Here is a 14,620-nt window from a genome sequence, read left to right on the forward strand (position 1 = left end):
ATTTCAAGATTAATATTTAAGCAAGAATCTTATTAAATACATAAAGCAAATAATGGATTAATACTTGTAGAGGATAGATATCAAATGCTTAAGGCCGATAGGCCAATTAAGCATTTGATTTCATCGATTAGAATTATCTGACCGAAGCTACAAAACATTAACACATATTTGGACAGGAAAAACCATTAATACATATATGCATCAATTACATACAGGAAGAGCTTTACATTGAGCTCATAGGTATCAACTATCAACTCTATAGATGAAGAGCTTTACAGAGACCCTCATCTAATTATGCCCAGAGGCATCACCTACAGTGATAATAAGGAGCATGTAATGGTGCGAGTGGATGACAAAAGCCTAAACATTTAGATAGCTGACATTCCAAAAGATTAAAATACCAAAAAAAGTAGCTGACAGCCAAAAAGTTTTAAAATTTTAAAATAATATATGGCCAACAAAATGGAGGGATGTAAAAATTGATTTCTATGACTGACAAAATAGAAGATGTAAAAAATGATTTCTGAAAAGTTCTTCTCAATGGCATTCATTTATAGTAGTTACATTGAATTAACTTTGAAATGAAAAAATAATGCATTACAGAACATAGCCTGACCTATGGAAGAGGCATAAAAAGTAAAATCTCTCTTCAAAAGTGATAGGAAGAACGAGACAATCAATGTCTTCTGGTGCTAAATTCTTACAAATGTCAAACTAAGGTGGAACTTAGTCTCTGGGAAAGTTACTGCTGAAGCATTGATGAAATGCTGAAGTGCTACTGAACTGTCACTTTTGCTTTGGAAGTATTGTAGAAGTGATAGAATGGCACAGACAACTACTGGATTGCTTCTAAAATGGAAACCCAGACAAGTCTCTACCCCGTCTATCTCTCCTTAACTTTGGATCCGAGGGTACTATTATGTGATCCACTTCCTCTTTTTGAATGGCATTTTTTTTATGCACAACCAACCAAACTTCATCTCCCATTGTTGCCTGCTCAAATCTCAGGACAGTTAAATGAGAACCTCTTTGAGAGTGAAATTGTTCTCTCAAAGACATTTGAAGACTGAAATGGGTTGTCACTAATCTGGAAAGATAAGTATTTAGCTTTACAAAGAAGTGTGGTGAATAGACCCTTGTCCCTAGAGACTAGGAAAGAAGAGGAATTCAGAGGAGACAAAAGGGAGGGTGCAATGGAAGCAAAATCCTTAGTCTCTACCATTTCATTTCTTGGGTCATTCCAATAATAATCTTGAACCCTATGCAAACAGGCAGCATTTGGAAGTGAATTTTATTGAGGTAGATTGAAGCACTGTTGTCCCTCATTGGTAGTGAGCAGTGAAATGAGTGTATCCAAAACAACAGTGACATCTTAAAGGCATGTTAATGTAGTCAAGAGCCTGACACCAGCATCCTTCTTTGGAGTGAGTGTCTCTTGTAAGCCATTGCTTAAGTCCATTTTGACACAATTTTGCGTGAAAGTGGTACAAGAGTAATATATAGTGTTGGAAGAAGCCTTAATTATTTTGCCTAAGGAGCTGCTGATATAATATACCCAAAGGAATATTTTATGATATTCACCAATTTTTAATCCACTTAAATAATTTCCAGGTTAGCTTCACTACTAAAATTAAATATTATTGATTGCTATTGAGTCGTTATGGATAATAAATCATCCAGTTGGAAGCAGCAGTTCAAGGAAGAGCACTATATGCTATCAATCCACAGCCAGAAATAAGAGTTAATTCCACAATTTAAAATGTATGCAGTCGATTCCAGCAATTTTATAATAAACAAATAAACTAGAATATATGATCAGCTTTAATTCAGCTTATGAAAATGGCAGATTTTATTCATACAAATCATCACCCTTTACTCAGTATCGTTGTGCCATTTCTGCAATGATTTGTTGCTGCTGCTGATTGAGGTCCCTGCAAATTGATACAATTGGCCCATTTAGATAACAGTTCTGTTTACTCAAATGGTCACGGCCTCAAATGAGAATCATACTATAGTAATCCTTGTTACCTTGAAGAATATGGATCACTGCAAACCAGTTATGAATTGTAGATTCGAAAGGATATTTCTTTAATTACAAAATGAAAATTGATCCAATCTGCACAACAGTGATTTTTGTGTGAAATCACTCCAAAATATTGTGGGTTTCCATCCTCCAATTCTAGACCTAGACGATTTCTGCCCTCAGTTAAATTTTGAACAGAATTCCAATGCTCAAACAAGGAATAGAAACCAGAAAATAGAATGCATAATTAATATGTCTCTTCCTCCTTGCTTGAAGGCCTGTCTTAAATAGACTTCTCCTCCAAAAGATATATGTCTTCAAATTTCCTTCATGACCATTGATTGATAGTTGAGAGGAATTATTTAAAATAAAATTTAATCATGATAAATTGTCATATTTTTCATTTTAATTCTACTTGAGGCTGTCTTTATTATAATCGTAAGATTTGGCTATAGATATTGCCACCCAAGATTTAAAGGTCTATGGGAAGCACAAGATACTTAAAAGGATCAATATGACAAGAATAAATTGTATTTCTATCAAAAAATGCCAATAGAATGAATGCACAATAGGACAACAATAGGGCAAGGTGAGACATAGGATAACATAAGATTATGACAAATGTCTAATTTTATGGTATAAGAAATAAAGTAATAGATATCCTATGTGTATCCTATGTAAACTTAAGTGATAAGATGTGAAAGGGAATAATAGTGGAACTAGATAGATAAACCCCTATACACACCAACACCCTCCCCCTTCCCCACCTTAAGTGCAACTTAGGAGGAAGAAAAAATATGCAAATATGAGTTCCAATTACTAGGCCCAATGAGGTAACCATGTACAAATTGTTAGTTTAGGAACAGACTGATAACAGAAAGCAGACAATAACAAATGCAACACACATAACACAGCAGTACCCTGGGAAAACCTCCCTCTTGGAGGTGAAAAACTCAACAACAAAAGATCTCAGATTTTATTAATTAAACTCAGTAGCAGATTTACAATCTTGCTTCACACATGAAGCATGCTTCAAATTAGGGCACACATTAGAGTAGACTTATCTGTAGTTGCTACAATAATCTGATTGTGAAGAATTCACTTGACCTTGAATGACTTGCAGCTTTAGATGAAGTTCACTGACACTGTGAACAAGTTTGCCAGCCCTAAATGAAGGTTCACCAACCTTAGAGGATATTCACCAATCCTAGATAATAGTTCGCTGATCCTGGATGATTATCAGAATGAATTCGCTGCACTGAATATCTGATTGCTAGAAGTAATTTGCTGAATAGACAGGTAGATCGCTGATGATGCAATTGATAATCTTGCTGAATGAATGAACTTGTATATATATGCAATTTGCCACCCAAATTGCTGTAGGTCAGCCTTGTGCAATTTGAATTTACCATAACAATTTGGCACTCAATAACTAATAAATAGGGTTTGCCCAATACGGTTTACACGTTCCATAAATTGGGGCCAGACGAATATATATTTCAAATTACAATTACAAGTTACATGCTGCCGCTCACATAGGGCCAGACCTAAGTATGATTTACATATCAAATTGTTGTCGTCATTATGGCTAAGGCCGACAGGCCACTTAGCCATCAAACATGCTAGGTCAGCTCTAGAAGGATCCGACCTAGCTACACATCAACACAAATCAATATTTCACAAATGGAGAAAAAGAGAAATCATAGTGGGACAAAACTACTTCCGAAAAGAGAAAAAAAAAAAGAAAAATGGTCTCAAAAAGATAAGGAGGAGAAAGCAGTATGTGAGGGAGAAATCTTTCCATCAAAGGGAATGAAGAGAGAAGGTCAACTGATCTTTCACCCGCAAGAGAGCTCGCAAATGATGACAATAACCCTTACTGAAGGGTTTGGTGAAGATATGTGCAACCTGCTTTGCTATAGGGCAATATTGCAAATCAATGTCGTGCTCTTTTATTAGCTCCTTAATGTAGTGCATATAGATCTCGGTTTGTTGATGTTGAACTGGGTTCTTCAAGATCTGGAATGGTGAAGCCAAACTCAGTCGGAATATTTTGAAGCTAAATAGCCTCAGTGGTTGCATTAACAGCTCTTTGATACTTATCTCAGTTAAAGAAAGAGTGATAGCAAGCTGCATCTTACTCCGCTATCAAATGGGGTTTGAACCAAGATGAAAGTAGTAAGATGTGGACTTATGATCATCAAGATCACCAACCCATTCAATATCTGTATATCCAACTAAGTCTACCTTTGTACCTGTTGCATAGGGAATCCCATAGTGATGAGTATCTTGTATATAATGCAAGATGCGTTTGGCAGATTTCTAATGAAGCTTATTTGGTTCTGCATAAAGTGTGAAACCATGCCAACTGCAAAAGAAATTTAAGAGTGAGTCTGAGTCAAATAAATGAGGCTCCCAACAAGTTGATGATACAAAGTGGCATGAACTAGTGGAGTAGAACACTTGGCCTCAAGTTTGACTTTTGATAGAAAGGGAGTTGGAGCCGGCTTACAATCAGCAATGTGGAATTGAGCAAGTAGATCATGAGTGTACTTGGGTCGAGCAAGAGTGATCCTAGAAGAAGATTGAGTGATCACTTTCTTGAGAAAGTAGTGCAAAGGGCTCAAGTCAATCAAAGCAAATCTTTCTTGTAAAGAAGATTTGACTCTGCCAATGATGGATGATCTCCTTGTAATGATTAAGTCATCAACATAAAGAACAAGATGCAAATGAGAGTCATCCTGTCACAAATGTAGACATTTGGATCCAAGTGACATGTAAAGAATCTTGATTGAGAGAAGAAAGGAGTCCATCTTGGCATACAAATCACTAGGGGCTTGCTTGAGGCCATCGATAGACTTAATCTACAAACCAAATGAGAATCTTGAGTAAATCCATATGGTTGCTTCATGTATATCTCCTCCTAAAGATCCCTATGAAAAAATGTAGTCTTTACATGCATTTGATGTGTAGCCCATCCATGTGTAATAATGGCAAGAGTCAAGCGAGTGGAATTCATCTTAGTGATGGGGGCAAAGGTCTTTCTGTAATCAACAACAAAAATCTATGAGAAACCTTTGGCCTCAAGCTGTGCTTTGAACTTGTCCACAATTCCATCTACTACTTATTTGGTCTTATAGATCCACTTACATCGAACCATTTTGTTTCCCTTAGGAAGAGGAACCAAGTCCCATGTGTTGGTTCCACATCAAGGAACTACTCTTCCTCTATTGTGGAATCCCACTCAATAATTCGAATCCCACTCAATAATTCTTGATGCTTCCTCAAATGATTGTAGATTAGAAGTAGAGGCAATGTAGACATGTGGAAGATGTTGATGTCAGCCCCGAGTCTAATGAGTGTTTGAAGGATCCTTGATAAAAGTGCTTGTTGCTTGTAGTTTGCCGAGCCCATTGAGGCAATGAAGATGAGTATGAAAGATGAGAATCCTCAACCTTTGAATGTGAACCCTGCAAAAGTGTAATCCTTTGAGATTGAGGCGAGGTAGAATCATTTGAGTTAAATGATGAAGAGACTTAGAGGGCAGGCTAGGAGAGATTTTTTCAAATTGAACACCATCTGACTATCCAACAAAGATGCAAGGGCTGGTTTGAGGTTCCAAATCTTTTCATATTTTTTGGGGAACGCATGCCCAATTTGGAGAGTCAAAAACTCAAAAATGCCTCAATTGGTTTCCTACCATAGCAAGCTTTAAAAGTACCTTTCAACGCCTTGTGGGGAGATTGATTTCGAATGTGTTTAGCCCATTAATGGCTTCAACCCAATATTTTGGACCAAGAGAACAAGCACGAATCATTTCTTTCAGCAACATCATTCTATTGTGGTGTGTATGCATTGAATGCTGAAGATCTATCCCTTTGATAGTACATAATTGCACAAGATGGTTTACACATTCTCGACCATTGTTAATGCATAAAATATTGACATACTTTCTAGATTGCTTTTTCAACATAACTATGACTTCTTGAAACTTGTCAAAGACATCATTCTTCTGGTGAAGAAAGTATATCCAAGTGTATTTGGAGTATTCATTAATGAAGGTGAGCACATAGCAATCCTTATTGAAATATAAAGTTGGACATGGACTTGGTAGATCACCGTGAACCAACTGAAGGACTTCTAAAGCCTTCCATGACTTCCTCTTTTCAAACTTTCTTTTCAAAGTTTGCTCATAGCACAACTTGGACACACAACATTTAAAAAACTAATTTGAGGGAGACTTGTGACCATAATTTGTGAGTTGAGCTGCAGAAGATAGTAGTAGTAAAGTTGGCCAAACCACTCATGCCATATCTTACTCATTGAATTTGAATGAGTGAGTAATGTTGTGGAAGGAGATTTTGGCTCAAAGTGGGAGAATGTATTTAGTCAAGAATCATTATCAGCCTGTCCTATTTCAACCAAGGCATCATCCTCAAGATTATTGACCGCAATTGTATTAGGAGAAAAATTTCTTACCATTCCCAAATTGAGTTACTTGATTGAAGGAAGGTTGGCACACAAGTCAGGAACACAAAGATCATTTTCAAATGATCCATCATCTATGTCAACCAAACATTTTCCTACAAATTCCACTTGAGCATCATCGCTTGCAAGAATGTATGTCACCATACAACGCTCCAATGAAGAGAAATGTTCTTTATTAGAACCCATGTGATGTGCAATACTTGAGTCAAGGATCCACTACTAAGAAGATTTTGTGGTTGCATTAGGTGCAGGTCCTCTAACTTTCCTTAATTTTGAAGTGGAAGAAGATGGAAAATTGATGTGATTTTTCTTGATAATGCGTGTCAACTCATCAATTTGCTTATTATGGCAACACTGATCTTCATGACCTAATTTCTTACAATATGAACTAGTCAGTCTCTTCTTTGATTGTGCTTTATCTTTGTGTGTCTTGTTTTTTGATTGCTTTTGTTTCTTACTGGATGTCGTCCCATGCCCTATCACCAAATCTCGTGACTTGGATGACTTGAGAATATCCATGGAGATCAACTTTGTTTGTTCAAGCATCAACATCTCTAAAATCAATCGAACAATAGTGTAGTATAGGCATTTTCCATAGTCAAATCACGAGTTTGGAAACTAGGAAGGAAAACTACATATTCTAAAGGAAGTTTTTTTGACAAATTGAAGATCAATTGTGCATCCTTCTTAACATTACCATAGTCTTTGAGTTGTGCTTTTAATTCATGAGCTTTAGATACATAATCTTGGATATTGTCAATTTTTTTTGGATCTAGATTAGTGAGATCATTATAAATTTTGTATCTCCCTATTCTTATTAGTGTGATTAAATAATTGAGCAAGTTTATTCCAAGCCTCCTTAATTGTTTCACGCTTATCAATCTGAAAGATGAAGAAAGACAAAGTCAAGAGAAACAAATTTACGTAGAGTTCAAAGAGCCATAGTCTTTTAATGAGCCAGTTCACTTTTTATTTAGAATTGGTTGGTTTTGGAATGGATCCATCAAGGCAGTGAATTAGACGTCTTTCCATTAGTCTACTCCAAGCTTCTATTTTCCATGATGAATAGTTATGTGAAGTTAAAAGAGGAAACTTAGAATGACCCATGGCTAATATATTGAGAGCACAAGGGAGAACTCGAATCACAATCACACAATTCAACCTCCCCAATTGCAAATATGATTTGGCACTTAGTGAGGTTACAATTGCCATTGCAAAAAAAAGCTAGTAGTCTTTTATCTCACTGCATTACGAAGCTACAATTTTTTATCACAATGACTATAAATCGATAACACCACTGTGAAGTACACAAAAAATCTGCATTTTTTTAAGTTGCACCTAAAAGGAGTTTGTATGAGCTTGAACGGAGCCCCAAAATTTCCCAAAAGGATAACGATTCAACACCACCTAGGACAACTTGCAATTTTTGGAAAATCTGTGTTATTTGCACCATTGTGTAGAGCACGATAGACTAGCCCAAACAAAAAAATTTTGCTCATAAATTGAAGTTTGTGAGTCAAAATATTTCGTTCAGAAGTTGAACTCCAAATTTGAAAGCTTCAATCAACAAAGGAGCCAAAATTCAAAAACAACTTGGTAACATCATGATGATGCCATTGCTAAATTTGGTAGAACTGTTTCTAGTTTTGTTATCAAATGTAAAATGTTGCTAGCTAAATTTAGAACACTGCTAAAAATTGGAACTTTTGCAAGATCTGGTTGTATTAGATCTTGTTGCATTGCTAAATCTGAAAATCTGTCAAAATAACTGCTAACTTTGGTGGATTTGCTTTATGGGGATTTTTTTTGAATTTACTATTTTTATTCTTTTTGTAGAGATTTTTGTTTAAATTTTGGAATTTTTTTAAATTAAAAAATATGGGTGGTGTGGGGGCAATGTGGGGGCCACATCACATGCCCAAATGAAGAGGGGCGAGGCCCTTTGAATGTGATTGTGACTTAGGGGTCGACAAACCCTGTAAGTGTTGCAACCTCTTGGTGTGGGGTTTGTGCCTATTGAAGGTGCTCCCTTGTATACTATTGTAGGGTACATAGGTACCTTGTGAAGCATTTTTTTTGATTTTTAATAATTTAAAAGACTTCTACAAGCTTTAAAAATTACAGTTCTATTAGTAATTTTTTTTTGTCATTAAAAAAAATTCATAGAGAAAAATATAATTTTTTTATTTTGAAAATTGTATTGCACAATAGAGGTTGGGCTGTATGACTTAGCTTGCTAAAAAAGTTTTGCCACAAAATCAATTTGTCCAAAATTGACGATTTGTTAGTCAATCTTACTTGCTTAGGTAGTCTGGATGCATTGGTAGGCTTTGGTTGGCTCCACCAACCTCCCAAAATGTACCTGCAATACAACGCTACAATAGGAACCCCCCAAACTTCTATCATACTTATTTGATTCTATAGATCAACCAAGGATGCAAGATAAGAGCATACTCAATGCTTGAAGAAAATACAAGAACTACAAGATCTGCATTTAAGATCTCTTAGAAGACTATTTGAAGGCAACTTGCTCTTATACCATGTAAGATTTGGCTATGGAGATAGCCACCCAAGATCTAAAGACCTAGGGAAAGCACAAGATCACTACGATAAGAATAAACTGTATTCTTAGCAAATAATGCTAGTTAAATGAATGTACAATGTATGTGAGACCTTTGGTTGTGTAGGCTAAGGTGAGACATAGGACAACATAAGATTATGACCTATGTTACCTTGAGCTTCTGGGATGGGAATGGTAGGGGACAGTGGGATGAGTTTCCGGGACGACAACTATTTTTTGCCAATTTTGGGAACGACGGGGGACAGCAAAGGGGACGGATATATAAAATATAGGGAAAATTTAAAATATATAGGGAAATTTTAAATGTTCATATGAAAAATAGATAAAGCATGTATATATACATTATATTTATATGAAAACATGGATAAAGCATGCACATGTACATTATAGAAACTTAACTGTAATGTCCCCTACTAAGAGGTTGTCTGTTTCCCAATAAATTAACCCATGTTACAATACGTTATTGTGGTTTCAATTCACATTTCTAAACCTAATGCATGAATTATTATTAGCAATATATTTGATATTTATTATATTCATTCCTATCTTAATTGTCTTTACTAATCCTAATTAGGGATGGGGATTTACTGTCTTAGAGCACTGACACCAACTACAAAGAGGCTCCCTCAAGGCCAAGACTATGATCCTACCCATCTTGGGCTCAGCATCACTTGTGATGGGTTTACTCGCCTTTCCCTACACACACCAACGTATTCTCTCATAGTCATTAGCAAATGAATTAAAGTCTAGGCCACTAATATTATAGTCTTCCATGTACTATGAATGTATATGAAATAAGTTTGACTGTCATACATATTGCAGTCTATATTAATAGTACTATTAAATTCTGCATAAGAACATTATCAGACTTCATATATTAAGCACATCCCTATGCGTACCACCAAGAACAAGGATGCTACTGCCTGTAACTTAATAACAGCTATTATTTAAACAGTTTGTATTAACAGTATTAGTTTTAGACTGCTATATTATGTTGACCATTATATTACGATATGTCAATAGTATCATTGTGTACCAACAGAATTGTATTAATATTGATTGTATTAGTATTCCTTGTATCCACAATATTAAGTTATATTAGAAATGTTAGAAATGTCAGTATTGAATTATATTAACAAGAGTTAATTTACTAGAAGTGTTAATTATTTTATCTATGCTATGCTAAACTGGCCTAATAAATCAGTATCCTAGAACTACTAATCTACTCATACAGTGGAGTTTTTCCCAGTTACTGTTCTGCAGTATTTCCATCCGCATTCCCTCCTCTTTCTCTTCCCGTATCCTCTTCTTATCCTAAATTTTCGTGTCCTCTCGGCTGGGGGAAAGACTGTCTATTTGAATTAAAGTTGAACTACATTTTTTTAATTAAAAATGCATTTTTTTTGCAAAATTTAATGAGAAGATGCATCCAATGAGTCAATAAATGAGAACAGAAAAGAAATAAGCTGATTCTAGATATATTTAAATGCAAAGTATCTACAAAATTGCATCCTCATGAGGAATGCTGATGGCTGGAAGCCTGGAAGCAAAATAGTAAATAGTTTTTGTAAAACCAAAAGTAAATACATCATTACAATTACAACTTCCTCTTCCTAGCTCTAGCAAAAACTGGGGGAGAGGTAGAACTAGAGGGTCTAGTCCTAGAAGTCTGCAGTGGGCATGAGGCACGTGACTATGCCTCCTCGCTCGGTATGGCTGGCTCATCCTCCATCCTAGCTGAAGCTATGTCTCCACCTTCTTTTGGCACTGACAATGACTTCTCATCCTCATCCTCTTCCTTCTCAATGTCGTCCAGCATGAAACCAAATCCACCCCCCTCCTCCTCCATAGCCTGCCTCTCGAAATCAGTGATGTCATCCTCGGAAAACAATGGAGGCTGCTCCTGTGATGTTTGATCATCACTATAAGGATCTATATCATCCAAGTCAATTAGACTGCCTTCTACTTCCTCTACCTTCCTTACGTGCAATCGAAGATTATATTGCACGAAGACAAGGTCATCGAGGCGTTTCTGTGCTAACTTGCTCCTCTTCTTCGTGTGGATTGCTTCAAACAAGCTCCAATTGCGCTCACAACTGGATGAACTACAAGGCTGACATAAGACTCTGAGGGCAAATTTTTTGAGATGTGGGGATTTTTTGAGATGTGGGGTTTTTCCACCTCAATTTTGCCACCAAGCATCTGCACAATATTTTTTTGTGAAAAGTTAAAAAGCAAAAGAGAAAAGAGAAACATAATTTATCAATTTATCAATCACTTTAGATCCCAAAATCCAAATGGCAAATGTTATACCTAGTGTTTGAGTGGTTTTTCCTCTCCTAGCCAGCTCTGAAGAGAATAGCTTACCCCTTGCTTCCTCATAATTTTGGAGTTTGCTCACAATGAGGTCTCTCTCCTCAACATCGGGTACCATCCTCTCAATGTATGTAGTGAGGCCCTCCATAACCTCTCCATTAAGATTTGAGTTTAGCCATGCTCCACTCACAAACATGCTCCACTGAGGCTTCTTTGATTATGGTGAGTTTAGCCATGCTCCACTCACAAACATTTGTTTCAAAGAAGTCAATGCAGCAAGAAGGCTTTGCAATGTGAAGAAAATCGTTGTAAATCTTGTGACACCAACTCTCACTGAATCTTTCCCTTTGTGTGCTCTCTCATCAAATTTAGAACCCAAGGGTGATTGTAAATATATTTGGTGATCCTCCTTGCACCTTCCATAACTAGAGTCACCCACTCAAGTTTTCCTGTGTCTTCCAAAAGAAGGTCAAGGACATGTGCTGCACAAGGTGTCCAAAAAAGAGTGCGGTGCCTCTCTTGGAAGATTCTACTTGCATCCAAGAAAAACAAAGCTACAACAAATGAAAATATTGCTAAAGGTGATAATTAAAAAGGATTCTACCTGTTGCATTATCTGTGATGTTTTGCACCACATTCTCTACTCCCATCTCCATGACAACGTGCTCCAACATTCTAGCCAATGTTTCTGCATTTTTCACCTTGCTGGAGGCATCAACCGATTTCAAGAACACTACATTTTCCTTGCAAGCAGCCAAAAAATTAATGATGGTGCAGTTCTTGCCATCTGTCCACCCATCAGAAAGAATGGTGTAGTCATATTTTGCCCATTCAATTTTTTGGTTCTCCACCACTTCTTTTGCCCTAGCAATTGCATTTGTGAGCAACCTACAAGAACAAAGTGAAATTAGTTCTTAACTTCTTATTACACAATTTTGATTTAATAAACAAGAAATTTAAAAACAATTAAAAATGAAATCAAGTGGACTATTTAGTAATTTACTAACCTCCCACTCAAATCCTTGCGAGAAGGGGTCTTGTACCCTTTTTCTGCAACTGTCATTGCGGTCACCAAATTCAGCCAAAAAGGATTTTCTGCCACATTGAATGAAATGTTGTTGAAGTCCCAAAAATCAGCACATGCAATGTCGACTTTCTCATGTGCTTGTGCCTCCCTATTCCATTTAGTTGCCTCTAATGATGGCTGTGCTCTAGGTGTGTTCCTGGGCACAACATAATCACCTATGGACCTTGATCGTGATGCAACAGTGCCACTGCTAGTGCTAGGTACTCTACTAGAGGAAGCAGAAGTGATGGGCGAGGTGGTGGTGGGTTTGCAGATACGTGGGCCACACAGAGAGCCCACTATGCCCTCAAGTGCTTGTTCTTCTTTAATGTCAATAGAAGCACCTTGAGATTCAACTATGGCTGATCTCATGGCTTGCTTTGCCCTCTCCCTTTGCAATTTCTTCTCTTCCTTAGCTGCAAGTAGGGCATTCATTTCTCATTTTATTCCAGGAGTGGTCCCTATGCATTCTCTAGCATCATGCCTATCTATATCTGCAAGGTGGTATTTGATGCGGTTGATGCCTCCATGAAGTGTTTTTTCACACTCAATGCAAATAACTGCCCCAGGTTCCGGTCCCTCATAGGTATACCTCCAAGCCCTATCTCACGCACCTTTAGGACGGGTGCCTATATATCCAGATGGGCATGGTTCTAGTGGCCAATCAAAACTTGCCATAATTAATGCTTAGTTAACCTACACATACAAAGTGAAAAAAAGTTTCATTTTAGTTAAACAATCTAGCAAACTATCTAAATTAGTTGAAAAAAATTTAGACATCATTCAAAGTTTAAAAAGAAAAAAAAACTATTAGGGTTTGATTTTTTTTGGAAAACTAGATATTCTTCAAAAAAATAGTGAAAAAATCAACAAAACTTGTCAAAACTAGTGTTAAATCTTGTTCAAATAACTTAAAAAGATTTGAGACTACTTAGGAATGATTTCTAACTCATCTAGATTCAATAACCTGGGAATCTGATTTTTCTTGAAAAATCACCTCAAATCCCCTTCAAAATCCCCTTCAAATCCACTTGGAATTCGCAAGAATCGCTCAAAATCACCTTGCAAGAGTGTTGTAGTCACCCTTCCCCCTTCCCAGCCAAAAACCCAAGCTAAAAATATGAAATGAAATGTATTTTTGACCTTTTTTTCTGTTATGATGGAGCGGCCGATTTTTTGTCTTGGACTCGCCGAGTTTGAGTTTTTGTCAAAAACTCAGTGAGTTAAAGTCAAAAAGACTCACAGGGTTAAAAAACTCAGTGAGTTTTTACAGCTCTCCGAGTACCCTGCGAGTAGTCCAACTATGATTTGAAGTATTGCAACGGACGTGTCTCTTCCTTAGAAGCGGTAAAACAAAAGTGTCCCTACAGCCTTACACTAAACTAGTTCGATAATTCCAAGCATGATATTTATCAATACTATGTGAATATTACTTAACAATATTTATTATTGATTGTATTTAAAAATAAACTAATATTTAATGTGTTTATTTAATAATTACTGTGAATATTACTTAACATAATTATTATTGATGGTAATTATAAATGCAAAATAATAATTATTGTGAATGTTATTTAACAGTGACAAATAAATAATTAATTTAGATCCTCTACAAATAAAGCGTAAACACCCAAAATTTTAAATGTTCATATGAAAAATAGATAAAGCACGTATATATATATATTATATTTAAAGTGACTAATCGGCCCACTCACCCCTTAACCCATTCAGAGAGCCTAGCCCTCATGGGCCAGAAGTTCAATAAAAATATTTTTCATCGGGTTTGGTTGAGTCTCCCAACTAGAGTGCCGGAGGGGGCCCCATCCCGCCTTCGCCCTACCATTCCCCCATATGAAAACATGGATAAAGCATGTATATGTACATTATAGAAACTTAACATATCACATTTGTGTTCAGAATTCAATGTCAATGCTCAACATGCACATTCATAATTCAGAATTCATTATCAATACTCAATATGCATTCATAATTGAAAATTCATTGTCAATATGCCAGCACTTGTTTGCATGTAGTTCATTGTTTCTTTCTAGTTGGAAGATATTTTGATAGTATTCCATTACTATTATGACCTATAACCGCTTTTTTATGCACTACCAAGTTTTGGGTGTTTGTGAAACTCATTACC

At 36.3% G+C, this 14,620-nt stretch overlaps 1 protein-coding gene across 6 annotated transcripts in view; it reads left to right on the forward strand.

The window, feature by feature from the left end:
* Nucleotides 1-14,620, forward strand: part of LOC131040449 (uncharacterized) — a 70,355-nt gene that overhangs the window by 8,435 nt on the left and 47,300 nt on the right. The gene's annotated exons all lie outside the window — the stretch shown is intronic.

The sequence above is a fragment of the Cryptomeria japonica genome, chromosome 6, assembly GCF_030272615.1.
Source record: "Cryptomeria japonica chromosome 6, Sugi_1.0, whole genome shotgun sequence".
NCBI lineage: Eukaryota > Viridiplantae > Streptophyta > Pinopsida > Cupressales > Cupressaceae > Cryptomeria > Cryptomeria japonica.